The sequence below is a fragment of the Gopherus evgoodei genome, chromosome 11 (assembly GCF_007399415.2).
Source record: "Gopherus evgoodei ecotype Sinaloan lineage chromosome 11, rGopEvg1_v1.p, whole genome shotgun sequence".
NCBI lineage: Eukaryota > Metazoa > Chordata > Testudines > Testudinidae > Gopherus > Gopherus evgoodei.
The window spans coordinates 48,880,680-48,907,760 of NC_044332.1; the positions used below are offsets into that span (position 1 = coordinate 48,880,680).

General features: G+C 43.3%; 1 protein-coding gene across 3 annotated transcripts in view; it reads right to left on the reverse strand.

Annotated features, from left to right (window-relative positions):
• The window catches only part of TANC1 (tetratricopeptide repeat, ankyrin repeat and coiled-coil containing 1), a 195,289-nt gene extending 169,468 nt beyond the window's left edge, over positions 1–25,821 (reverse strand). For all 3 annotated transcript variants that reach the window (XM_030579279.1, XM_030579280.1, XM_030579278.1), the window contains exon 1: positions 25,722–25,821. The gene's annotated coding sequence lies outside the window, so the exon portion shown is untranslated. The remainder of the gene's footprint in view (positions 1–25,721) is intronic.
• Between the last annotated feature and the right edge of the window lie 1,260 nt (positions 25,822–27,081).

Here is a 27,081-nt window from a genome sequence, read left to right on the forward strand (position 1 = left end):
TACGTAGCTAGAATCTTAAGTTATTATACAATCCTGAGCTATCAACACAAAACAAATTCTAAACCTTTATATCCGACATGTCTATGACAGAGATAAGAATATGCTCCACTTCCTCGAGAAGATGAAAGTGAGGGGCAATGTGGCATTAAATCAGCAAAACTTTGCATAATTCTGTTTTGAGTTTCCCACCTTTGTGTTTACCCAACCTTTATTTAAAAAAAATCAAGGTCCATTCTACCCGTATGATAAAAAGATCCGCAAGGATAAATGCTAGCTTCCTGTTCCTGGTTGGAAGACGAGGTCAATGCTACTCAGATAATACCCATAGAGTACCTAGTAATCCATAACTTCAGACTATATAGAGACTTGGCAGTACTGTCCATTTCCCTTCCTCTCCCACTAAAATGACAAGTGGTAATCATAGTATCATAGAAGATCAGGGTTGGAAGAGACCTCAGGAAGTCATCTAGCGCAACCGCCTGCTCAAAGCAGGACCAACACCAACTAAATCATCCCAGCCAGGGCTTTGTCAAGCCGGGCCTTACAACCTCCAGGGATGGAGATTCCACCCCCTCCCTAAGTAATCCATTCCAGTGCTTCTCCTAGTGAAATAGTGTTTCCTAATATCCAACCTAGACTTCCCCCACTGCAACTTGAGACCATTGCTCCTCTTTGGAATTGCCCTTCAGGTAGCTGAAGACTGCTATTAAATCCCCTCTCACTCTTCTCTTCTGCAGACTGAACAAGCCCAGTTCCCTCAGCCTCTCCTCGTAAATCATGTGCTCCAGCCCCCTGATCATTTTTGTTGCCCTCCGCTGGACTCTCTCCAATTTGTCCACATCCTTTCTGTAGTGGAGGGCCCAAAACTGGACTCAATACTCCAGATGTGGCCACACCAGTGCCAAAGAGGGGAATAGTCACTTCCCTTGATCTGCTGGCAATGCTCCTACTAATGCAGCCCAATATGCCATTAGTCTTCTTGGCAACAAGGGCACACAGCTGACTCAAATCCAGCTTCTCATCCACTGTAATCCCCAGGTCCTCTTCTGCAGAACTGCTGCTTAGTCAGTCGGTCCCCAGCCTGTATCAATGCATGGGATTCTTCCATCCTAAATGCAGGCTCTGCACTTGTCCTTGTTGAACCTCATCAGATTTCCTTTCTCTAGGTCACTTTGGATCCTATCTCTATCCTCCAGTTTATCTACCTCTCCCCCCAGCTTAGTGTCATCCACGATCTTGATGAGGCTGCAATCTATCCCATCCTCCCGATCATTAATAAAGATGTTGAACAAAACCAGCCCCAGGATGGAACCCTGGGGCACCCTGCTTGATACCGGCTGCCAACTAGACATCAAGCCATTGATCACTACCCATTGAGACCGACAATTTAGCCAGTTTTCTATCCACTTTATAGTCCATTCATCCAATTCATACTTTTTAAAACTTGCTGGCAAGAATACTGTGGGAGACCCTATAAAAAAGCTTTGCTAAAGTCAAGATACATCACATCCACCACTTTCCCCATATCCACAGAGCCAGTTATCTCTTCATAGAAGGCAATCAGGTTGGTCAGGCATGACTTGCCCTTGGTGAATCCAAGTTAACTGTTCCTGATCACCTTCCTCTCCTCCAAGTGCTTCAAAATGGTTTCCTTAAGAACCTGATCCATTATTTTTCCAGGGACATAGGTGAGACTGACTGGTCAGTAGTTCCCCAGGTTCTCCTTCTTCCCTTTTTTAAAGATAGGCACAATATTTGTCTTTTTCCAATCATCCAGGACCTCCCCCAGTTGCCACGAGTTTTCAAAATTAATGGCCAACGGCTCTGCAATCACATCAGCCAATTCCCTCAGCACTTTCAGATGCATTAGATCTGGACCCATGGACTTGTGAATGTCCAGCTTTTCTAAAATAGTCCTTAACCTATTCTTTCACCACTAAAGGCTGCTCACATCCTCCCCATACCGTGCTGCCCAGGACAACAGTGTGGAGATCTATTTTAAGAGATCTATTTTAACTAGGATTGTCGATTAATCGAAATTAATTCATATAATTAATTCAGAAAAATTACTCGTGATTTAATCGCAGTTTTAATCGCATTGTTAAACAGTAGAATATGAACAAATTAAATATTTTTGGATGTTTTTCTACATTTTAAATATATTGATTTCAATTATGAAACAATACAAAATGTACAGTGCTCACTTTATATTATTTTTATTACAAATATTTGCACTGTAAAAACAACAAAAGAAATAGTATTTTTCAATTTACCTCATACAAGTACTGTAGTGGGATCTCTTTATCATGAAAGTGCAACTTACAAATGTAGATTTTTTTTTGTTACATAGCTGAACTCAAAAACAAAACAATGTAAAAAACTTTAGCGCCTACAAGTTCACTCAGTCCTACTTCTTCAGTCAATCGCTCAAACAAGTTTGTTTACACGTGCAGGAGATAATACTGCCTGGTTCTTGTTTACAATGTCACCTGAAAGTAAGAACAGGCATTTGCATGGCACTGTTGTAGCCGGCGTTGCAAGATATTTACATACCAGATGCGCTAAAGATTCATAAATCCCTTCATGCTTCAGTGAGCATTCAGTTTGATTTAAAATCAAAGCAATCCTGGATTTATCCTCACCTTCCCTGCCCCATCTTCTTTCTTTTGTCTGTTAATTTAGAACGTGAGATCTTCAAGGCAAGGACAATGACTATTTTCATCCTATAAAGCAGAGGTTCTCAAACTGGGGGTTGGGATCCCTCACAGGGTTGTGAGGTTATGATGTGGGGGGTCGCAAGCTGTCAACCTCCACCCCAAACCCTGCTTTGCCTCCAGCATTTATAATGGTGTTAAATACATTAAAAGTGTTTTTAATTTATAAGGGAGGTCACACTCAGAGATATGCTGTGTGAAAGGGGTCACCAGTACAAAAATTTGAGAATTACCGCTATAGAGCACCATGCAAAGTTACAGTATTATATAAACTGAATAATAACCATTTTCACGAGTGTTGAAAAATCAACAAGGACACAGATTTTAAGATGAAACAACACTTAATCCAAAGATTTACATTCAGGAGTTAACAACGGGTTACCCAAAACATACAGTTACCCACCTCTAACCAGTCACACATGTTCAAAATTTCCCCCTTTCATTAAAAACTAACAAAAAACATGAATCGTAACAAACATTAATTGAATATGGTTTTGTTGTATTTGGTGAATGATAAAGTTTTAACCTGCATATCATTCTTTTACATAAAGAGCTTAAAAAGTTTTAAGTACTAGAAATTATGCTCTAGTTCTAACAAGTTTGAAACAGCATCTTTAATCTAGCTGGTGGAATTTCTTTCACTGCTGTCACAGAAAACTAGAGTTAGTTTACAGACAGACAATCAACTGAATGTATAGATTTATATTTTGCATATCTTCTAGTCTCCTCACACACACACCACCACCTCCTTTCATGTAAAACAACAATTCTAAAATTTTGCATCCACTTATAGAAACAATCACTAAGAATGACACCTATTGTTTTCCCAGTTGAGATACTCAGCATCTCTCTGTGAATCCCTCCTTGCGCCACAAGTTTTGCAGTGTCCACATAAAATAATCTTCATAATGTCTCTCTTCCCCTCCCCCACTCAAAGTAGTTTGAGAGCCTTGGTTTGACAGAGTCCTTCAGGTAAGCCATTATATTTGCAGAAGTAGTATATTGTTGCACAAAGGTCACATGAACAGAAAACAACTATTTCCAGATATAAATGTGGGTTTTAAGAGCCAAGGCTTCTTTTTGCCAGCTTCCTGGTAAATGTCACCTTTAGCAATGAGGTTCCACTTCTCTTTAATGATAGTCTGGCAACATAAATCAGGCCTGCAGTCCAGGAATGCGTATCATTCTCTCTCGGACAGTCTTTTCCTCAGCTGGCTTGGTCTGCCCCCAAGTTTTTAACAGACCTATAAAAATGCCAGCCAATCAGAGGGCAGCACACTTCCTGAGCTTGCTTCAAAACTTACCTCACACAGATACTATTCTCTCTTTCCCAGTTGCTTTCTGCGAACCCAGCAGCCACGGGTTTCCCTCTGAAAACCCTGTGGCTGATCATAGCCTCCCAAGCCTTGTTAAATAGTTAAAATTGTATTATATGATGTGGCTGAAGGCTGAAATGCCAGACTAATATCCATTCCTGATTAGTTCTCTTACCCATTCGATCATGGCAGGTTCTTCTCACAAAAATATTAGGACAAAGGTAGGCAACAAAATTTCAAAGAGGATGAAGAGCACTAGACATATGAAACATAGCATTAACTTGTTTGTGATTTACATATAAGCTCTGAGTAGGGAAGGTGTTATTTCCACTTTACAGAAAGGAAATAGAAACAGATATTTAGTAACAGCCCCAACCAGTTCACACAAAGCCAGCAACAGAGGTGGGAAGATCCTTGAGATATGTATATACTCAAAGGTGCTGGAACTAGGGGTGTGGCAGCACCTCTTGGCTTGAAGTGGTTTCCATCATATACACAATGTACAGTTTTGTTCAATAACTTTCAGCACCCCCAGTATAAAAATTGTTCCAACACCACTGTCTACACTGCAATTAAACATACATGGCTGGCCCATGTCAGCTGACTCAAACTCAAACTCATGGTGCTCAAGCTACAGGGCTGAAAACTACAAAAGTGTAGTTGTTTGGGCTCCAGCTGGAATCCAAGCCCTGGAATCTCACGAGGATCCAGCTGAAGTCCAAGCTCTAGGACCCCACGAGCCCAAGCCCGAACATCTACATCACAATTTTACAGACCAGTAACTTGAGCCCAAGTCAGTAGATATGGATCAGACATAGGTATTTAAATGCAGTATAGACATAATCTCAGTCTCCTGACTCCATCCTCTGCTCTCATTTTAAGGTAGCTCTTACACTAAAAAGGATTTGCTGGTATAACTTATACTAGTTCCCCTAGAGAAATAAGCTATAACTGAAAAAGCACTTTTATGCCATTATAATTGCATCTACTCAATTTTTATCAGTACAGAATGTAGCAAAAAACAAAATGGCCACACCCCCAACTGACACTGCTACCAAGAGTTTCCAGTGTAGACCAGGCCTGAGGCAATGCTTCCTACTCCACACCCTAAATTGCTTTATTTCCATAGTGTTTACAATAGTATTAAAATACAAATACGAGAACATTTAAGAGACAGCCCAAGATAATGCAATTTATCAGAGACTACATTTAGCCCAGGAGATCAGCAGCTGTTACCACTTTAATCCAACAAAATAACTATTCTTCAGTACAAAGACTATACTGGACATTTCTTCATCAAGCTACTTGCTTCCATTGATGCCTTTAGCAAACGGATTATTTCAGTAACCCTGCGTTAAACAAATTCAGTCTACAATACTTATATACTATGTGCCTTTTCCCCTTCCCTGTCACTTTCAATCCAAGTCTTTCAGAATTGGCTACTGCTATAACATTTAAACACCCAGAACTTTGTCCTACTTTAATATGCCTTCCATGCTATACTTTAGTCATATCATCCTTTACCAAAACAGGTATGAGCCAAATCTGTGTATTCGCCCCTTACCTCAAGCCAGTTTAATATAAGTTACTTTAACATACTATATAAATGCACTAAAAACTAACATGGAACAGAAAAAATTATAAACATTGCATAAAAAATTTCTCTCTCCTCTCCCTGAATTGGTCTGTACTTTGCTACACTTACAACTGTAGCTTTAAAATCATATTCTCTCCAAGCTAAGTTTAAATTAGCTAGTCTGAATTGCAATAACCAAATTTGGAGTTTTAGTTTCCTTTGTATAATTGTATTTGTTGCCCCTCCTCTCCATTTTTGAGAAAACAATATGCTGCTTCCCTGGTGAATACTGAGGCGAAGCAATCATTCAAGCTCCTAAGAATATTATTCAGTCACTGCAGCCCACTCATCTCCTTTAGTAACCCACTGTCTCCCTTCTTTTTATATTAATAGACTTATTTGGGATTTATTACTGCACCATATACTCTACTACATTTAACATGTTAATACTTCTCAAATTTGTGATCATTGCCTGTTCACTCCCTCTGGGGCACCTGGCATTGGCCACTGTTGGTAGACAGATACTGGGCTAGATGGACCTTTGGTCTGACCTGGTATGGCCGTTCTTATGTACCCTAAAGAACATGTATGAGAAATTTCAAGAGAAAAGCAGCAGCTTTTTCCTTTTTCTTTTTGAGGTTGTTGATGGGAATCCAAAATAAATAAATAAAATCACATTGATTTATAACAGAAAGCTAGCTACAATCTCACCTATGGAGTCACTATCATGGCTCCATAATTAATGGCTTTACAACATGCCCAATTTCTCACAAATATTCTATTTCACTGACTAGCAAACCCCCCCTTCACGAAAGTACTATGCTTCCTCCTGGATTAAGCTAGCTTCAAGCTCTACTACTTTAAACTCTTCTCCATTCCTAAATCATTAAAAGCAATTTGTAAATAACTGATTTTACTTTGGAAAGAAGGTGTATGCTGAATATCCCCCTTAGTCTTGCTTCTGGTGGCAACAGAACACTTAACACAATCAAATCTCTTTAGAATTGAAGGTACAGGGACACCCCATCTGTCCTATATTTTAAAGGGGATGTCCCTATTTTTCCCCCATGCCCAGTATCCAAATAAGCAGCATTGGATTAGATAAAAATATGGTTTTCAAGCAATGGTCAAACGATCATACAACTTTTATAAGTCTCCTAGACTAGTGTGGCTGGCCCACTACATTTTTATACTGTTTTTGCTTAAATAGAAAAACTATAGCCAGAACTCATACAGAAGCAATGGAAAGTTTGACATCAGAAGACTCTCCCGCTCTCATTCCCTTCATTTCAACAGTCTGAGAGATTTCCCAAGTCTAAAAATACCAGCAGAAGCCAGCAAGTAACAGGACTACTTTAAGTTCTACACAGTCATGAGAAATATCAAAGCTTTGTAACACATTTCAGTAAAATTTTAAAATGTTACATAAGATAATGAAGCAGAGCTACTGATAGTCTGGTTAAGGCACAGCGATAGAACTACAAAGCATTTGGGCAAAATCCTAGCCTCACTGAAGCCAGTGACAACTCCAGCTAGACCAGTATTTCATTCCTTATGTGTAGTCAGTTTCATAGCTTCAAGTGAGTTTCCTCTACTTCCCTATGTGTTTCATACAGCAAGAGGGAAGAGAAAAACATTTAAAAAATAATCCATAACTGGCCAATGCAGTCAGGGGTAGTTGTAGTACCTGAAATTCACTTTTTGAAATTGATTAGATGTCAAGTTGCCATAATCTTTTGCTATATGATAGATAAACAGAGGACCTGTTTCTAGAGCTGTCAATCCCACATCTTTCAGGAACAAATGCGTTACTTACAAAAAGTTTTTCATTTAAAAAAAGAAATGCACCACATGATCTGATGAGCTGTATCCTTTATTCCTCATTTAATGAACAAAAACTCCTACAGACATGCAGAAAAAAGCTTCACGCACTAAAAATCAGAAACACTTAATACACTTCTATAACTGAATGACAGGCTACATTCTGCCAAAACCAAAATAAACCCACTGCTGTAAAATGGGTAATAGTAACTAAGAAAAACTGACCTCTTATGAAACTACAAATAAACACATTCGTACAGTCAAATATTTACATTTTGCAGATGTTTCTCAAAAACAGATACTAAGACTGATACTTACACAGACACTAAAATTACATCCCATGCTGGCATTCTGTGTTCTTGTTCACTCAACAACCTAACTGCATTAACCTTGCCTATAAGCTATCCCATCTTCCCAGCACTTCACTGACACATGAAAGCTATGCCTCAATTTAATAGCAGATTTCTGACTTCAGACTTAGAAAGACAGAGGCTTCCAATATCCCACTACAGCAGGGGTCGGCAACCTTTCAGCAGTGCTGTGCCAAGTCTTCTCTAGTCTTTAGTCACTCTGATTTAAGGTTTCGCGTGCCAATAATACATTTTAACCTTTTTAGACAGTTTCTTTCTCTAAGTCTATAATATATAACTAAACTATTGTTGTTTGTAAAGTAAATAAGGTTTTTAAAATTTTTAAGAAGTTTCACTTAAATTAAATTAAAATGCAGAGCTCCCCGGGGCGGTGGCCAGGACCTGGACAGAGTGTCACTGAAAATCAGCTCGCGTGCCGCCTTCGGCACTCGTGCTATAGGTTGCCTACCCCTGCTCTACAGCTACTGAGAAGGAGATTTAGATCCTGATACAATATTAAAATACAATGGAAGAGCAGAAAAGATGAGGAATCCTGAGAAAAACCTGCCTCTCACTCTCATGTTAGCTAGAAGAAAGCACTGCAACAGTACTTTTTCCACCAGCCTGGTTTTAGATTTGGTTTCCCAGATTTTACAAATTTCTTTTATCTACCAGTAACCCAGTTTTCTACTCTGCTGCTATTTTACCCTATTGCAGACTACCCACTTTGGTGTGTGTCCACAAGGATTGCTGCCATTAGCATGATATATATCTCCTTGTCATCAATGTCCACAATTTCTCAGGCACACCTCTGGCAGTGTCCTCTTTTGGGGAACCTGAAACACGGTAACCGTACACAGAGCAGAAGTTCTGAGCCCTGGCAACCCGCAGGGCAGAAGCCCTGAGTCCCACACCACTCTCCCTTGCTGGGACCTGGAGTTTTTAATAGCATGTTGGGAGGACCTAATAAATAAAAAGGTTGAGAACCCCTGTGTTAAACAGCCCAGACAAAGTTATTTACCCTAAATGAAGAGTTAACATCACAAAACACTTGTTATTTGCCTGCAGCCTTATCTATCTGGCTAAAGTTACTTAATTTCTTTTTTTAAATGCTTTCAGGATTTATGAGATGTAAAATATAATTTACCCCACAACTAGGTGTCAAAATATGGAGTCTGATCACCTGATTAAGGTACACATTTGAAAATTAGGCTGTTAATTTCTCTTTTAAACTGCAAAGTCTTTTATTCCTCTTAATGGAAGCTCACACTGGCCAAACTCATACCATAATTACATAAAAGGCAGGCTTCTGCACATTCTGAGATGTCAATTTGACCAAAATAAACAGGACTCTAGCATGGAAAGCCATGACTGAAAAAGATTTGGGGGTCATGGTGAATAATTACCTTAACATGAGCGCCTAGTTTAATGCTGTGGCCAAAACACCATAAGCAATCCTTGGATGTATAAACAGAGGAATCTTAAATAGGAGTAGAGAGGTTATTTTATCTCTGTATTTAACTCTGGTACAACCACTGCTGGAATACTGTGTCGAGCTCAGGTGCCCACAATTCAAGAAGGATATTGATAAACTGGAGAGAATGATTAAAGGATTATAAAACATGCCTTATGGTGGCAGCTTCAAAGAGCTCCATCTATTTAACGTACAGAGGTGACAGCAAGACTTGATTACAGTTTATAAGTATCTACATAGGGAACAATTAAATATTTGATTAAATATATTCAGAGAAAGGTATAACACAACCCAATGGCTGGAAATTGAAGCTACACAAATTAAAACTGGAAATAAGGCATATATTTTTTATATTGACTGTAAGTAACCATTGAAACAATTTATTAAGTGTCATAATGGACTGTACATCACAAGCAGCTTTTAAATCAAGACTGGATGTTTTTTCTAAAAGATATGCTCTAGGAAATATTTTGGGGGAGTTCTATAGTCTCTGTTATACAAGAGGTCCAACTAGATTATAACAATAGTCCCTTCTGCCATTGGAATCTGTGAGACAGCATCCTCAGAACTCTGCTACAGCACCTTGGTAACTCTGCCAGATGAGTATTCTAGACAGTCTTGCTTTCAACTCTTTCTCCCCCACCCTATTTTTAACAGTTTCCAAAGAGGTTTAGTGCAACAGAACCCATCTGTACATGATAAACCACAGAGGCCCACAGAGACTTCTAAAGAAATGTTAAATCCATTTTCCATCTACAGATGTAGGAGGATACATATAACAGTCCAGCAAAGCAAAAATAAACAGAGCAAAAGAGAAATTATGAGACTCTAGATTTAAAAATTTTTTAAAAACGCACCACATCTTTGCTGCATCTCAAAATGATATTACCTCATCTCCAGACAAGACAAACAGTGTGCATGACTGTCCGCAGTATCATTAAAAAAGGATGTTTTCATATATATAAATTAGGGCTGTCAATAAATCACAGTTAACTCACGCAATTAACTCAAAAAAAAAAGTAATCACAATTAGTTGCAGTTTTATTCACACTGTTAAATAGAATACCTATTCACATTTATTAAATATTTGGATGTTTTTCTACATTTTCAAATATATTGATTTCAATTACAACACAGAATACAAAGTGTACAGTGCTCACTTTATATTATTTTATTACACTCTACAGTACATATTTGCACTGTAAAAATGATAAACAAAAGAAACAGTATTTTTCAATTCACCTCATATCAATACCGCAGTGCAATCTCTATTGCGAAAGTGCAACTTACAAATACAGGTTTATTTTGTTACATAACTGCACTCAAAAACAAAACAATGTAAAACTTGAGAGCCTACAAGTCCACTCAGCCTCACAGCAGGGGTCTTCACCATGCAATGTCCTGTCTCCAGCCCTGGCCATTCCTGATGCCTCAGTGGTAGGCAAAATAACCCAGAACACATCTAGTCAACTGTGCATTGGGGGGAAAAGAAAATCTTTCCAGATTCCTATAGGATGTGTCAAATGTGCTGCCTCATTTTAGTGACCAATGTAAATTGAGCATTCAGTAATTTATAAAAGGAAGAGATGCAGTATCAGAGTGAAATTAACTGGTTAGTTTCCCTACTATTCAGAACCCCCTGGGTAACAGAGAAACTGGCACAAATCACATCAATTTAAATCTGCTCCTAGGTAAAGCTGTTAAATGAAGCAGGGGCAGGATGGATCCCTCCCTCTTCGCCCGCAAAAAAACTGCCAAAGTATGAGAAGGCATCCCCTCTTCCCACTTCCACCAACAAGATGAAGAAAGAGCTCCTTGTCATTTCTGCCAGACAGAAGGATGCAGTCTTTAGATTTATCATATACCTACCTGCCAGAAGCTGTTATGGAAAATGAAACTGCTGAGAAGAACCAGAGAAGAGCACCCAATTAATAAAACAAAGTCTCCCCCAAGAAGCCTCTTTCCCCTGTTTCAATCCCTATGTGCCACTCCAGCAGCAGACAGAGCTGAAAAGGCACTACAAGGGGGTAAGAGAAGAATTTCACCAGTGTAGGCACAGCTCAGGGCCACCATAACACTGCCTCCCCTTGCGAAGTCTAGCAGGAGGAGTGTGTTGGAGCATTTCCATGGTGCAAGCTGCTATGAAGATTCTGAGTTCCTGCAACTGCCCAGAAATAAGTTGGCACAAAAACGTGGCTTACTTTAAAAGCCACCTGTGTCCCCCTTTCTGTTGTGCTGTGCCTCCTGGAGGAACAACACAGAATCTGTGCCTTGAAGTGTGGTTCACAAGATAGTTACAGCCATGGCTTTGTGCATAATTTTCATTTTCTTCCTTCTAACAATCAAAATATGACAAGTTCCTCTGACCAAACCTAAAACACTTTAAGAGCTCTAGCTACTCATTAATGGGTATCAACACTTATACTAGTAGCCAAAATTACATAAGAGATTCTGTCCAGTGATAGCAGCACAGGCAGTAGTTTACACTCCACAAGGACAAGAGAAGAGATGAGAGAGAAGAAAGGACAACCTAAGCTCAATATTCCCAAACTATACACTTAATGTATGCCAATGTTATGAAATTAGTCCTTTTTTGTCATTTGTGGTTATGATTTATGCTTTAGAGCAAAAAGGCATTATATAACTCTGCTCAGTCTCCATGTTTTATTTTTGCAAACTACAATTACAGTACAGCCCTTCCCCAATTCCTTTTCACTGCTCCTTGCATGCAACTTTTAAAGCTAATTCTTTCATGTTTGCAAGGACTTTATAGAACAGGAAGTAGACATTGAGAATTTCATTTTTTACTTTATAGTAATAAAAGCTGATGAGAAATTATCAACAGTTTGAACTGTTGTGGTTTCTCCCCTCACCCTCTCTACTTTTTAATATTTATTTTATGTTAATTGCTGGCCAAAATTTTAGAAGAGCCTAGGAACCCAGTCCTTACTAAGAAAAAACTCCCACAATGACTTCAAAGGCCTGGTCTACACTACGCGTTTATACCAATTTTAGGAGTGTTAAACCAATTTAACACTGCATCCGTACACACAACGAGGCCCTTTATATCGATATAAAGGACTCTTTAAACCGGTTTCTGTACTCCTTCCCGACGAGAGGAGTAGCGCTGAAATCAGTATTACCATATTGGATTAGGGTTAGTGTGGCTGCAAATCGACGGTATTGGCCTCCGGGCGGTATCCCACAGTGCACCACTGTGACCGCTCTGGACAGCAATCTGAACTCGGATGCACTAGCCAGGTAGACAGGAAAAGCCCCGTGAACTTTTAAATTTCATTTCCTGTTTGCCCAGCGTGGAGAGCTCACCAGCACAGGTGACCACACAGATCTCATCAGCCAGGTAACAATGCAGTCTTCTGAGAATCGAAAAAGAGCTCCAGCATGAACCGCACAGGAGGTACTGGATCTGATCGCTGTATGGGGAGAGGATTCTGTGCTAACAGAACTCCATTCCAAAAGACGAAGTGAAAAAACATTTGAAAAAATTTCCAAGGCCATGATGGAGAAAGGCCACACCAGGGACTCAGTGCAGTGCCGTGTGAAAGTTAAGGAGCTCAGACAAGCCTACCAGAAAACCAAAGAAGCAAACGGAGGGTCCGGGCCATGGCCGAAAACATGCCGCTTCTACGCTGAGCTGCATGCAATTCTCGGGGGGGGTCCACCACCACTACCCCACCCCTGTCCATGGATTCCGAGGTGGGGTGATAATCTCAGCCATGGCTGAGGATTCTGTGGACGGGGAAGATGAGGAGGAGGAAGAGGAGGATGAACTTGCAGAGAGCACACAGCACTCCGTTCTTCCCAACAGCCAGGAGCTTTTTCTCACCCAGACGGAATTACCCTCCCAGCCCTCCCAAGCCACTATCCCACATAATGAAGCCATGGAAGGGACCTCTGGTGAGTGTACCTTTGTAAATATAAAACATGGCTTAAAAGCAAGTGTTTTTTAATGATTAATTTGCCCTGAGGACTTGGGATGCATTCGCGGCCAGTACAGTTACTGGAAAAGTCTGTTAACATGTCTGGGGATGGAGAGGAAATCCTCCAGGGACATCTCCATGAAGCTCTCCTGGAGGTACTCCAAAACCCTTTGAAGAAGGTTTCTGGGCAGGGCAGCCTTATTCCGTCCACCATGGTAGGACACTTGACCACGCCATGCATGTAGCAAGTAGTCTGGTATCATTGCATGATAAAGTCTAGCTGCGTACGGTCCCGGTGATTGCTGGCATTCAAGCAACATCCCTTCTTTATCTCGCTGTGTTATCCTCAGGAAAGTGATATCGTTCATGGTAACCTGGTTGAAATTCAGGAATTTAATTAAGGCGACAGAGATGGCGATTCCTACTGGGCTGTTTGCCTGTTGCTTTAAAGAAATCCTTCCTTGCAAGTAGCCAAGTGGGAAGAGGGGGGGGAAATGGCGCTGAGCTTTTTCCCGTTTGGCTAGCAGGGATGTTCCCTGCTACCAGCCATGCGGTGGCAGGGGGGGTGATTAGCAGTGATCTTCCATGATAACAGCCACGCGGTGGGGGGAGGGATAAAGCGATCATCCCAGAAAATTGGATGGGGGTGGTGGTTTCTGCTGCTGCATGTTAACAGGAAAGAAGCAGCACTGAACAGGATTTGCTTGGTATTTGGGAAAGGAGGGCACTGTGTATATGAAGGCTGCAGAAGCTGAAAGACAATGGCTTACCATGGCCGCATGCAAGCTGAATTCTGCTGCCCGGACCTGCGTCTGTTAGTTCTCTAACACCAGAGCCACAGACACTCACTATGAAGATGCAAAATGCGACCTTGCAGTGAAATCACATTTGCTATGTAAGGTGAGCAGTGTTGTTCACCGTAAAAGAGTATAAGCATTGTCCTGTAAAATGTATCTTTTTAAATACTTCTCTCCCTTTTTTCCCTCCCTCATGCAGCTGCAAATTTTTCAAGCCTTCCTACTCCATCCCGAAGGTTATCTCAGATAAGATGGCAGAAAAAAAAGACGCGAGATGAAATGTTCTTGGAAATCATGGAAGTGACCCGCAATGAAAGAGCTCATCTGAATGAGTAGAAGAACGTGGTAGCAAATTACAGGAAAGATGCCAGTGTACGTGAGCAGAGGAGGGACGAACGTGAGGAGAGGAGGCAGCAGGAAGATCAGCAGTGGCAGGATGCAACGCTGGGGCTGCTGCTTGATCAAACTGACATGCTCCGACGTCTGGTGGAGCTTCAGGAACAGTAGCAGGGTCACAGAGTGCCGCTGCAGCCTCTGTATAACCACCCTCACCATGTTCCATATCTTCCTCATCCAGATGTGTAAGAACGCGTGGGGAAAGGCTTCGTGCACCTGCCCACTCCACCTCCATGGACAGCCCAACCAAAAGGCTGTTATTACATTGAAATGTTTTTAGTAGCCTTTTCCTTCCCTCCTATCCTCCTCCCAAACCACACCCGGGATACCTTGTCATTTCTCTCCCTCTTTTTATAATGACTTTTTAATAAAGAATACATGATTTTTAAACCATAGTGACTTTATTTCCTTAAGCAAGCTGTAATCGAAGGGGGAGGGTAAGTTGCTTACAGGGAATGAGTCAATCAAGGGGGGGGTTCATCAGGGGGAAACAAACACAACAGTCACACCGTACCCTGGCCCGTGATGAAACTCGTTTTCAAAGCTTCTCTGATGCGCAACGCTTCCTGGTGTGCTCTTCTAATCGCCCTGGTGTCTGGCTGCACGTAATCAGTGGCCAGGTGATTTGCCTCAGCCTCCCACCCTGCCATAAAGGTCTCCCCCTTACTCTCTCACACATTGTGGAGCACACAGCAAGCAGCAATAACAAAGGGGACATTGGTTTGGCTGAGGTCTGAGGGAGTCAGTTATGTGCACCAGCGCGCCTTTAAACGGCCAAATGCACATTCTACCACCATTCTGCACTCTCTCAGCCTGTAGTTGAACAGCTCCTGACTACTGTGCAGGCTGCCTGTGTATGGCTTCATGAGCCATGGCATCAAGGGGTAGGCTGGGTCCCCCAGGATAACTACAGGCATTTCAACATTCCCAAGTGTTATTTTCCGGTCTGGGAAGTAATTCCCCTGTTGCAGCCGTTTAAACAGAGTAGTGTTCCTGAAGACGCGAGCATCATGAACCCTTCCTGGCCATTCCACGTGGATGTTGGTGAAACATCCCTTGTGATCCACCAGTGCTTGCAGCACCATTGAGAAGTACCCCTTGCAGTTTATCTACTGGATGCCCTTGTGCTCCGGTGCCAAGATAGGAATATGGGTTCCATCTATTGCCCCCCCACAGTTAGGGAATTCCATTGCTGCAAAGCCATCCACTATGACCTGCTCATTTCCCAGAGTCACCACCTTTCGTAGCAGCAGCTTAATGATTGCTTTGGCTACTTGCATCACAGCAGCCCTAACAGTAGATTTTCCCACTCCAAATTGATTCCCAACTGACCGGTAGCTGTCTGGCATTGCAAGCTTCCAGAGGGCTTTTGCCACTCGCTTCTCAACTGTGAGGGCTGCTCTCATCTTGGTATTATGGCATTTCAGGGCAGGGGAAAGCCAGTCACAAAGTTCCATGAAAGTGCCCTCACGCAATCGAAAGTTTCGCAGCCACTGCAAATCGTCCCAAACCTGCACAACTATGCGGTCCCATCAGTCTGTGCTTGTTTCCCGGGCCCAAAATCAGCGTTCAATGGCTAGAACCTGCCCCATTACCAGCAGGATCTCCAAAGCGCAGGGGCCAGCGGTTTGAGAGAATTCTGTGTCCATGTCCTCATCACTCTCGTCGCCGCTCTGCCGCAGCCGCCTCCTCCTAGCCTGGCTTTGCAGGTGTTTACAACGTCCAGGATTGCAGTCTTGATCTGAGCAGGGTCCATGCTTGCTGTGCTATGGCGTTTGCACAGCTCACCCAGGAAAAAAGACGCAAAACGGTTGTCTGCTGCTTTCACGGAGGCTGTACCCAGAACCACCTGCGACGATGTTTTTTCCCCATCGGGCACTGGGATCTCAACCCAGAATTTCAAGGGGTGGGGAGACTGCGGGAACGATGAGATAGCTACGGGATAACTACCGACAGCGCAACGCTCCGGAAAACAACGCTAGCCTCGGTACATGGACGCACACTGCCGAATTAATGTGCTTAGTGTGGCCGCGTGCACTCGTCTTTATACAATCTGTTTTACAAAACCGGTTTATGTAAAATCGAAATAATCCCGTAGGGTAGACATACCCAAAGTGAGTTTCATCCAAGAGTGAAATGGTGCTCCAAGACTAGAGATTTATCACATACATATTTCTGGTGCAAACCACAAAAAAAGCATCACGTCTTCAAACTTCACATTTAGAATGTTCTGTGCATATGGAGTGACTTCACAAAAAGTGTCAAACTGTTTCCAATAATCCCTTTTCCACTTTAATTTAAAATAGTCAGAACACACTGGATTTATCGCTAGCACTGGCTGGGAATTTTCTGATGAACCAGGGTTTCATTGGAAAACATTGATTTCTCAAACTAGAAACCGTCACAGATAGAGAGTGGATTCAATGAACTTCCAATGAACCACAAGCAGGTTTCCGACAGAACCCTGACAGAGGCCTGGTCTACACTACGTGTTTAAACTGATTTTAGCAGCGTTAAACCGATTTAACGCCGCACCAGTCCACACTACGAGGCCCTTTATATCGATATAAAGGGCTCTTTAAATCGGTTTCTGCACTCCGTCCCAACGACAGGAGTAGCGCTAAAATCGGTATTACCATATCGGATTAGGGTTAGTGTGGCCGCAAATCGACGGTATTGGCCTCTGGGCGGTATCCCACAGTGCACCACTGTGGCCGCTCTGGAAAGCGATCTCAACTCGGATGCAGTGGCCAGGTAGACAGGAAAAGCCCCGCAAAATTTTGAATTACATTTCCTGTTTGCCCAGCGTGGAGCTCTGATCAGCACGGGTGGTGATGCAGTCCCAAATCCAAAAAAAGCTCCAGCATGGACCGTATGGGAGATGCTGGATCTGATCGCTGTATGGGGAGACAAATCTGTTCTATTGGAGCTCCGTTACAGAAGACGAAATGCCAAAGTGTTTGAAAAAGATCTCCAGGCTACACAGTGCTGCGTGACAAGCATAACGGAAAGCCAAAGAATCAAATGGACGCTCATGGAGGGAGGGAGAGGGTACTGAGGACTCCAGCTATCCCACGGTCCACAGCAGTCTCCGAAAAATTTTTACATTCTTGGCTGAGCTCCCAATGCCTGTAGGTTCAAACACATTGTCCGGCGTGGTTCAGGGTATAGCTCGACAATTTACTCCCTCCCTCCTACGTGAAAGAAAAGGGAAAGAAATCGTTTCTTGACTTTTTTTAATGTCACCCTATGTGTACTGAATGCTGCTGGTAGATGCGATGCTGTGGCAATGAAGAGCAGTATCTGCTCCTCTCCCCTCCCCGGTGGCAGATGGTGCAGTAGGACTGCTAGCCCTCCTTGTCATCAGCCCGTGAGTGCTCCTGGCTGGCCTCAGGTGAGGCTGGCCGGGGGTGCCTGGGTAAAAATAGGAATGATTCCCGGTCATTCCCAGTAGATGGTACAGAACGGCTGGTAACCATCCTCATCATAGCAACTGGGGGCTGAGCTCCATCAGCCCCCTCCCTTTCCTGTGTAAAGAAAAGATTCTGTACTGCCTGGACTATCATAGCAGCGGGATGCTGGGCTCCTCTCCCCTGCACCGCTTAATGTCCTGCCTGGACTGTCATAGCAGCAGGAAGCTGCCTCCCTCTCATTTTATCTCACTATAACAAGTCACTGTTTCTTATTCCTGCATTCTTTATAACTTCATGACACAAATGGGGGGACACTGCCACGGAAGCCCAGGAAGGTTGGGGGAGGAGGGAAGCAACGGGTGGGGTTGTTGCAGGGGCATCCCCCGTGAATGGCATGCACTCATCATTTCTGTGGGATCTGACACAGAATAGCTGTGCTCTCTGATACACTGGTTCTCTAGTACACTTGTCCCATATTCTAGGCAGAACTGACTATTTTTAGAAACCATAAAGGAGGGATTGACTCAGGGAGTCATTCCCATTTTTGCCTTTGCGCCCCGGCCGACCTCAGCCAGGGGCATTCATGATAGCAGCGAACAGTATAGAATGACAGATAACCATCATCTTATTGCCAATTTACAATGGCAGCAGACCGTACAGAACGACTGATAACCGTCTCTGCTATCATGCAAAAGCAAACGAATGCTGCTGTGTAGCGCTGCAGTAACGCCTCTGTCAGCGGCATCCAGTACACATACGGTGACAGTGAAAAAAAAAGCTGAACGGGCTCCATGGTTGCCGTGCTATGGCGTCTGCCAGGGCAATCCAGGGAAAAGGGGAGTGAAATGATTGTCTGCCGTTGTTTTCCCAGAGGAAGGAATGAGTGACAACATTTACCTAGAACCACCCACGACAATGATTTTTGCCCCATCAGGCACTGGGATCTCAACCCAGAATTCCAAGGGGCGGGGGAGACTGCGGGAACTATGGGATAGCTACGGAATAGCTACCCACAGTGCAACGCTCCGGAAATCGACGCTAGCCTCAGACCATGGATGCACACCACCGAATTAATGTGCTTAGTGTGGCCGCGTGCACTCGACTTTATACAATCTGTTTTACAAAACCGGTTTATGTAAAATCGGACTAATCTCGTAGTGCAGACATACCCTGGTTTCCTGCCAGCTCACCTGACAGACTGCTAGGGACTGGGGTAACCTTGCAATGCAGACTGCCCAGGGACAGAGTCTCAGCTCCACAGCAAGGAGCCTGAAAGCCCGAGGGAACCCAGCTTGAACCTAAATCACAATAAAACCACATTTCAAAATTTACTACAAACTGGGAATTCCAAGTTTCAGCCAGTTCTACCTATCAACTTCTTCAAGCAACTTTAAAGAAAAAAAAAAAAAAGTCTGTGAATATGTAGAAACCAGTGATGGGCTCAAGAATCATTCAGATCTTAACTTCTCAGAAGTTTGGGGGTGTTTACAGTTCTGTTTCAGGCCCATCTCCTAAAAACAAAAAAGAAAGCACACTTGCAATGAAAGAAACAAATTTGTCGTCTTATTGTAAGTGAATGAAATAGGTAAGGGCACAATTCAAAGTCTTTAGATTAGTTCACATTGTAAAGAATTCTTCCAAATGAAGCAAAATTGAAGTCATTCTGACAAACTCTCAGTCTCTAGATTTTCCAGTAATTAAAGACTTTTGCAGTTTAAGTGCTAATTCAAAACTATTAGCTGTCAGTTTTTTAATTTATGTAATACCTATGGTGTTAAAACTAAATTAAGTGCATTAAATATTAAATACTAGAAGCCAATACAACACAAGAAGTTTCAAAACTTTGCTAAAGTAATCAGAGCTCCCTATAGTCTGCCTTCAGCCATAAAACTGCAGAGTTTACATTCACACACTAAACAAACAAACTTTCTTTCAGGGCGTTTCCTCTCTTACTAACAAGTTCCAGCTTCTATCCTTTAAGATCTAAATTTAACCAAGACAGAGCAACACAAACATCCATCTTACTGGCTACCCTGTTTTCTCCTTTGCAATTTATTACATTTATGTCCTTGTAAGAGATTCAGTAAATAGCAAGATTACGCCATCACCACCCAATGTTGTCTGATGTTGTGTTTTATATACCAATATGTGCAGCTAGTACCAGCGTTCATTTTATTTAATTAGACATGTAAAGAATGAATGAATGAACTTTGCAGAAGGAAGTCAGAGGTGCTAGCAAAACCTGAGTCACCACTACGTGCACAAAAGTACTCTACCAACTGAGCTACAAGTTACTTACTTAAGCCAGAGGGAGGGAGCGGGAGACGGGAACCCTCCTTACAAGGTCTTCAGATTTTGTTATACTTTCACTTAGAAGTTTTAAATGCTGATGTATTTTCCCACACTATTAGTTTAATTCTGCTGCTTTCCATAAAAACCTATTTTAAAGTAAATGGCAATATTCCTTATAAGTCATTCTCCTCCCTCATTTCAAAATTGTGACTTTTAGAGATCATAATGCCATATAAACAATCAAGGAAATCATAACAACTTGCACACATGCACACACACAACTTGAAGTTAAGGAACATAAGAACATAAGAATGGCCATACTGGGTCAGACCAAAGGTCCATCTAGCCCAGTATCCTGTTTATCAACAATGGCCAATGCCATGTGCCCCAGAGGGAGTGAACCTAACAGGTAATGATCAAGTGATCTCTCTCCTGCCATCCATCTCCCCCCCCTTGACAAACAATCTAGAGACACCATTCCGTACCCATAGTGGCTAATAGCCATTAACGGACTTAACCTCCATGAATTTACCCAGTTCTCTTTTAAACAGTTATAGTCCTAGCCTTCAGAACCTCCTCAGGTAAGGAGTTTCACAAGCTGACTGTGAGCTGTGTGAAGAAGAACTTCCTTTTATTTGCTTTAAACCTGCTGCCTATTAATTTCATTTGGTGACCCCTAGTTCTTGTATTATGGGAATAAGTAAATAACTTTTCCTTATCTACTTTCTCCACATCACTCATAATTTTATATACCTCCACCGGTGTCATACTTCCAAAATACTTGAACTATCAAGCATGTCTTTTAAAAGCTGAATAAACAAAGAGTTACCTTGTGGAAATGTACAGCATTTGGCTAGATAAACCATATCGGAATTTTATTTTATATTGATAGTGTAAAAAAGTGCTGATGGCATACTATCAAATCAAGTTGTATAAATGTACACTAAGACAAGATGGATACGTTTCCCAGTTTAAGATGTATAAGTGGCAACTGTGTTAGTCCAATGAAAAGGAATTTTTAAAAACCAAGTTAAAAAGCCCCCAATATGTGTATCATTTGATCAGTGGAAAAACCTGAAATACATTAAAAGCAGATTTTTCAGGATCAGTCTCTTTATGAAGCTATTGGACAGAAAATCAAGAGGCAGGATGTTAGTTTAGGTGTTGCAATAAAATTCAAAGATGTAGAGATCAAGGGCAAAAGATGGTATTTTGATGAATAATTTGAGTCAAAATAATCTGGGTTCTACTTTAGATTCTGCCAGATTGTGTTACCTTGGGCAAGTCACTTAGCCTATGTCCCTTGGTTTCATCCAATGTAAATTAGGCATATCTAAAAGAGGTGCTGCGAGACTTAAATTATTGATGTTGACAGAGCATTTTGAGATCCTCAAATATATGTTTCAGCACTATACAAGCATGAATTATATTATAAGCAGGTACAAGTGTTGGAGTGTCTCCTTACAAAATTTCTCTGATTTACAGTGATAAAAGGCTTGATCAATCATATTAAAAAAGAATAATGAAAGAGCAATAAAAGCAATACAATAAAGAGTAGGCACCCTAAAGTTAATTAGGCAGTGTGACAGAATGTGTTGATTTTTGTGCATATTAGGAAACTGATGCCTCTATCTACCTCCCTTCTTTAGGAGAGGGCATGAGGCGAGATCAGAGTTTACAATTCCTGTACCCAGATAGTTTTTTTAATCCACCTGTTGGTGTGATTTAGTCCTTGTTTCACATCATTCCTTTTCTTCGTCCACACACTAGTGGTATACTATGCCCCAATGACTACTTTGGAGTGCCTACAGTCTGAAGCATGACAATGCCTCCTGTATCTGCACACTTCTTTAAATATAAGAAGTTAAACATTTGTTAGGTAAAAGTCTATATATGTGTATTTGTATACCCAATTACTGTAGTGTGCAGGATACATAGCTTGCCAACCTTCATGTTAAGGCAAAGGAACTCAGAGCAATATCCAAAAAAAACAAACACCACCCCAAACAACTAATTCATCCATTATCTATTTTTGTTTTTTTGGGAGGGGCATGCTCTCGTAATTAACATTTGAACTGACTTTTCCTCACGTTTTCTAGAAGACAAAAGAAAAATCAGTGTCAGATAGAGGCTTTGAATACCATATTCTAGCCAAAAGAAAACCTTTAGAGCAAAATTAGGTGTTTAGAATACTACCACTGGCATAAACTTTAACCTCCAGCAGTGTTAATAGGTGTCACAACAAGTCATGATCATATTCTTATAGAAATGTGAGTCTGAAGAGTTGTTGATTAATATTTTGTTGCCAAGGAAAGTATTAATCCTGATAATATGAAATTCAATTAAAGAAAAAGTGAACAGTTCAGTTACCACTGCTCAGATGTCTTTAAAATAATACTCTCAGATCACAAAGTTGCCATGGCACCAACTAGAAGACTGTGGTTGGAGAGACAAAATGTCTCTTTATAAAGGCTGTTATGGGAAGCTGAGCAAGCTTGGCTATGAACCAAATATGTTATGGCTCTAGAGTGGACATACCCGGTAATTTATCATTCAGACATTCCAGTGGTTAGCTAAACCAAGAAAGCTGGACAGCTCGCACATCATAGCATGCAGATGAACAAACCTCATATACACTGCCATACCTGTATGTTTACATTGCTAACCCAAAGCTTATTCACATTTATTCACTTGCTTTCCTAGCATAATGTCATAATGGCACTATTTCCCCATCACCTATTGTCAAATCACAACAATTAGGAAATCTCTGAATAGGTGCATTTTTGGCAGTCGTGTATCAGAATCTACACTGGGAGGAAATTCTGAAGGATGTAAGATACCACATTTATTTCCCTTACTTCCAGATACTTTTAAAATTAAAGCCATCCTGATATATTTAAAGACAATAGCCACTAAACATTTTGGCTGACATAGGAACTTTAAAAACAATTGACATGCAACGTGATTACCCAGTTTAAGACTCTTTAAATAGTCTTGATGAGTAAAGGACTCAAAATACTACAAATGAACACCTTCCTGTCACTTGCAAATTTTTTCATTCCTACCAACCATACAAGTTTTCTGTAAAAAGAAATCTCAGCTTTCCCAGTAGTAAAGCAGTAGCACACTTGCTTTGCCAATCAGGATAGTTAGCTTCCAAAGCAAACTACAAAAGTGCCACTTTGGCAGATGCCACATGACAGGAACAAAATCAGTATAAAAAAAATTAGATGATCCAGACTCTCTTCTTCTTAGCCCCTTCCCCATAGAAGTATACCTTTCAGCTGTGTTCTATTTCCAAGAACACTTCTTCACAAAAAAAACAGATTTCCCTCCATCCACCACACAAAGAATTATTTCACTCTTTCTGTGCCAGTTACTGACATCAAAAGTGTTAAGTCATTACAATGAGGTTACAGAAAATTAAGTGAAGTATACGTTAAAGAAACAAATCCACGATGATTTCTATTGTTTTGGTTTTCAGTTCACAGCAGATTATGTTGAGAGCCGCAAATGCACAGTAACTCATCAGCTAACACGTCTTTTTATTCTTTTTAGTTAGGATGAGAAGATGAGACCTGGATTTACAAATGCAGGCAACAAAGCCACCGCTGATAGTACCATCTCTTAATGCACAAAAAATGAATAACTGAAAGTCCTGCCTTCTCCCCCATGCTACCTGAAATGCTTCATATCCTCCTTTGGAGTAGTTCAGTTTATCTTTTGACAATAAGGCAAGACAGCAGCATGTCACATGACATGGTGACATATGCCCATTCCTTCTATGTGGCTGCAGTTGCTGTATATACTTGATGAAACAAATGCAAAGCAATTTTCTAAGCTTAACTACCCCTCCCTCAAATATCAATTAAAAACAGTTGCAAACATATCAGATCAAGATTTTCTTGATTTCAGAGTAGTTCCCAGGCTAAGCAGAAAATAGATTTTATTTGTTCTCATGGAATCCTCCACTCCTAGAAACATCAGAAAAATCCTGAACTAAAAGACAGGGGTAGGCCATGTCCTTGTGTGTAAAATCCACAGACACGATGATTCTATAAAATCTGCATTAATAAGAGCCTCCAGCTTTCAGTCTGGAAAGGGACAGGGCTGCCTAACATCACTGTTCCCTCACTGCACCAGATGCAAGTCCAAGCTACACCAACACCTGCTTTTTGCCCCCTGCCCTCCCTTCTCACTCAACAATGCCTGAGCAAAGGCAAGGCCATTTCCATCAATGGCCCTCCTTTTCCCTTTCCCATATCTCACCTATGCCAAAATGCCAGGCAGAGCTCAGACCTTACCCAACCCCCAAACTGTGCCCATGTCAGCCCCAACTCAGGCTCCCCCCCAAAAAAGAAAAAAACACAGTAAAGGTACCAGCTCCAGCTTCAGCCCCAGCCCGTTTCCCACCCGTACCATGTCGAGGTGTCTGCGCCAACCTATCCTCTGCAGCGATACTTTGTCCATGTGCCAGCCTAACCACCTCCCCCCCATACTATGTCCACCCACCAGTCTGAGCCCAGGCCTGCCCGCCAGCCCACCTGACCTCTCCCCTTGGATACCATGTCCACATGCTGACTCCAGCACAGTATGACCCATCCCAAGTGCAGGGGCCAGCCACTGCCCACACCCACCCTCTTCCCCGTGCCCAGGTGACAGCCCCACCCCCCAATGCCAGTGCCCAGGCGCCAGCCCCAGCCCAGTGCTCCCAATGCCAGTGCCCAGGTGCCAGCCCCAGCCCAGTGCTCCCAATGCCAGTGCCCAAGCGCCAGCCCCAGCCCAGTGCTCCCAATGCCAGTGCCCAGGCGCCAGCCCCAGCCCAGCCCCCCAATGCCAGTGCCCAGGCGCCAGCCCCAGCCCAGCCCAGCCCCCCAATGCCAGTACCCAGGCGCCAGTCCCAGCCCAGCCCAGCCCCCCAATGCCAGTGCCCAGGCGCCAGTCCCAGCCCAGCCCAGCCCCCCAATGCCAGTGCCCAGGCGCCAGCCCCAGCCCAGCCCCCCAATGCCAGTGCCCAGGCGCCAGCCCCAGCCCAGCCCCCCAATGCCAGTACCCAGGCGCCAGTCCCAGCCCAGTGCTCCCAATGCCAGTACCCAGGTGCCAGTCCCAGCCCAGTGCTCCCAATGCCAGTGCCCAGGCGCCAGCCCCAGCCCAGCCCCCCAATGCCAGTGCCCAGGCGCCAGCCCCAGCCCAGTGCTCCCAATGCCAGTGCCCAGGCGCCAGCCCCAGCCCAGTGCTCCCAATGCCAGTGCCCAAGCGCCAGCCCCAGCCCAGCCCCCCAGGCCCGCACCCAGGCGCCAGCCCCAGCCCGAGCCCCGTGCCCGGCATTGCAGCTCAGCAGAGCCCGAGCTCAGCACCTCCACCCCAAGTTACCTGTTAGCCGAGCGCCCTGCGGCAAAGCCCCAACAGCCCCCTCCAGTTTCCTCCTCGCAGCTCGCCCCCCACCCCAGGCCGGGTGCCCGGGCGCGGGGCCGCGGCGGCGCAGGAAGCGGCGGAGCTGGGCTCCCAGCGGCACGGACATGTCCGTGCACATTCACAGCCTGAAACTTTCACACACTTTCCAGCCCCACCCAGCCCCCGCAAACCCCTCCGCGGCGAGGGGCACCGCTCGAGCGGCGGGGAGGCACTTACCTCCCTTCCCCGCGGGGCCGGCTCCTCAGCCCCTCTCCCCCTCCGGGCGCCTCTGCCTGGCCCTCGGTGCGTCCCGAGCCGGGCTCCTCCGCAGGCAGCCGGCGAGATGAGCTCATTGGAAGCAGGCGGCGACAACCGCCGCCTTACGCATTCTCCCTACGGCCGCCTCCCTCCCCGATCGGACAGACTCCTGCTGGGGGAGGGGAGTGAGCTCCTGAATAGCACCCAGCTTACGCCAAGTACGCCCCATGCTCTGCCTTGCAGCCTCCCACGTCCGGGCCGGGGCTGGGCCGGGCCGTGAGATCCCAGAGCAGCCCCTCTGCGGGGCTCCGTCTGCAAGCAGAGTCCTGCCCTCACAGCCCAAAGTTACTACTGCTTGGAAAGAGGCACCCCATAAGGGAGCGATTAGCAGCGCTAGTGGGAGGAGAGGGGGACTCAGCCAGGCTGCTTTTGCTGTAGCGAGGGGTCCCAGGCAGGGTTTCTCTTGCCCGTCCTCCTATCCTTAATATCAACAACGCAAAACAGAAGCCAAAAGCAAATTTAAAATTAGTAGGGCAAGCCGATGGGGTCGCACGGGGGGGAAAATAATTTGCATACGGACTTGTGGGTTGCCCGCTGCTGTTAATTTGTGAGTCATCATGTTATCTTCTCTCAGTGTTCCATGTTATGAACTTGTGTATGATGCTTGTTGTAATTTTGCGTTCTTAACTTTTCTGCACAGCGTGTGCTTGTTAAGGTGTATGTTGTATGTGTGTTCTAACTGGTGTGTGTGCCCTGGTGTTCACTGCTGTCATATGTCACACATTATCAGTGCTATAAAGTACTACACAATACCCAGATAATTTGGATAGTGCAGATTACAAAAAAAGGGAAGATTTTTAATGTCTCAGTGAAATACAGTGCAAAAGTTCTTCATTATTAGAGGATGAAACTTCAAAAACTGCTTTAAAATCAACCCAAAATGATGGTATCTCCCTCCAGATCACTGAGTCTTCACAGGCCCATGCTGTTTGTTTGTATTTCAATTCAAATATATTTGTATCACCTTTCATAATGTCTTAATACTTTATTCTATAATCTGTTTTCTCTCATTTTTACTTTTGTTTGTTTGAAAGCAAGTGGGAAGGTTAGAGCAGAGATTCCCAAACTTTTTGTTGGCCTGACCCCATTTTAATTAATTATTTCCCCCTAGGACCCTAGACACCAGAGAGGACACCATTTTGAAGAACAACATGGCATTCGCTGCACAGAATGACCTTGCATGCACTATATGTGTGAGGTGACACCTCATGTAGGACACCATTTTCCTCTGCAAAATGGCATCCTCCGCATAGCATGACCTCATATGTAAGGTGCGTGT